Raw genomic sequence first — 2,241 nt, 5'->3', positions numbered from 1 at the left:
AACAGTGAGCGGTGGCGTTGCCACTGGATGAATAGGACCCCATGGTGTGGAGGGCTGGATGAACAGTAGATGGTGGAGGGGTGCCCGTGGAGGGGTGGTTGAACAGGACCCCGTGGTGTGGAGGGTTGGATGGACAGTAGACGGTGGAGGGGTGGTTGAATAGTAGCCGGTGGAGTAGCGCGCGGTGGAGGCTGGATGAACAGGAGCTCGTGGAGGCTGGAGGAGGTCGATGGTAGCCCGTGGAGGCTGGAGGAGGTCGACGGTGGAGATGAACAATATCCCGTGGAGTCCCGTTTTGCGGTACGCCACACCCCTCCCGATGAACAGGACCCCCGTTTCGACCATAGGAGGTCTGTTTCGTCCGTTTTGCGGTACGCCACACCCCTCCCGATCAACAGGACCCCCGTTTCGACTGTAGGAGGTCCGTTTCATCCGTTTTGCGGTACGCCACACCCCTCCCGATCAACATGACCCCCATTTCGACCGTAGGATGTCCGTTTCCTTCGTTTTGCGGTACGCCACACCCCTCCCGATCAATAGGACCCCGTTCCGAATGTAGGAGGTCCGTTTCCTCCGTTTTGCGATACGCTAGGCCTCGTTTCCATCGCCTGTTCTGTCCAAGCCCTCCCGATGAACACGATCACACATTCCGTTCCGACCCAGCCGGTTGGCTCCCACGCGTTCCGTTGCCTCCCGATGAACACGACCATTCCGTTGCCTCCCCATGAACACGACGCATTCCGTTGCCTCCCCATGAACACGACGCATTCCGTTGCCTCCCCATGCACACGACGACGATGCTATTTCGCTGTTCCGACCCAGCCATGTACACGAGCCCTGGCTGTACGTATACGCGAGTAGGCATTCGAGACCCCGTCCGTATGTACACATACGTGGCCGTATTTTCTTTCTTGCACCCTGGCCGCTGTACGTACGTGTACATGCTACGTGCACGCCTCTACCACGACACGTGCACTCCTCTACTACGACACGTGCGCGCCTCTACATCGACCAGTATGTATATACATGTTCGCGACCAGAATGACAACACTACATACGCTTCGACCAGGTGGATCCCGACTGTCAGGCACTTCCTTGCCTGCGAAGATGTAGCAGGTGGGTCCCAGTAGTCAGGGGGGCGAATCGTTTTTTTGCCCGGACGCACTTCCTTGCGTGCGAAGATGTAGCCCATGGGTCCCAGCAGTCAGGGGGGCAACTCTTTTTTTTGCTCGGACGTACTTCCTTGCATGCGAAGGTGTAGCTGGTGGGTCCCAGCAGTCAGGGGGCGAATCTTTTTTTGCCTAGACACACTTCCTTGCGTGCGAAGATGAAGCTGGTGGGTCCCAGCAGTCAGGGGGAAACGTTTTTTCCGTGAAATACAGTGGCCCGTCCGGTGGGTCCCAGCTGTCAGGTGGAGGAATCATTATTTTCCGCGTAATAAGGAGGCACTTCCTTGCTGCGGCCGTGGACCCAACTGTCAGCCTCTCCATGTATAGTCCACGTCCGATGGAAGTCGTTCCTTGGCCACATTGACCATGCCGCACCGAGAGCACCACGGCGGTGGACGACGGCGAGGCCTAGGAAGGGGACGACGCGGTGCCAGGGAAGACGCGACAGTGGAAGCCCACGCGGATAGGAGTTCGAGGGTTCACTGGTTCGGCTGCGGTGTGAGGCTGCCATCGCCGCAAGGCCTGGCCAGCGGTGGAAATAGTAGGGGGCGGTGAGGCCTCCACGGCAGCACAACCGGCCACAGGAGGCAGGAGCATGCGGCACGACCGGCGCTGCTTTGGGCGGCTGGAGCAAGAAGACCAGAGGTTGAAGAAGCAGTACGGCCGTTGGATGGACATTGTACGGTCACTGTAGCTAGAATCGTTCATATTGACTAAGTTGACAAAGCCCTCCATCCCCGTCAACTTAGTTGGCCCACAAGTCATCCTCCCACTATGGTGGGTCCCAACTAGCAGGGGGTATTCATTTTTTTGTGCGTAATAAGGAGGCACTTCCTTGCGTGCGAAGATATAGCTGGTGGGTCCGACATGTCAGCGGGGGGAATGTTTTTTTTCACGAAATACAGAGGCCCTTCTGGTGGGTCCCAGCTATCAGGTGGAGGAATCATTATTTTGCGCATACAGTCCACGGCCGATGGATGTCGTTCGTTGACCATGTTGACCAGGCCGCGCCGAGAGCACCATGGCGGTGGACGACGGCGAGGCCTAGGAAGGGAACGACACGGAGCCGGGG

The sequence above is a fragment of the Triticum dicoccoides genome, chromosome 2A (assembly GCF_002162155.2).
Source record: "Triticum dicoccoides isolate Atlit2015 ecotype Zavitan chromosome 2A, WEW_v2.0, whole genome shotgun sequence".
In the NCBI taxonomy this organism is placed as follows: Eukaryota; Viridiplantae; Streptophyta; class Magnoliopsida; order Poales; family Poaceae; genus Triticum; species Triticum dicoccoides.
Note: the sequence above shows the minus strand (reverse complement) of the source record.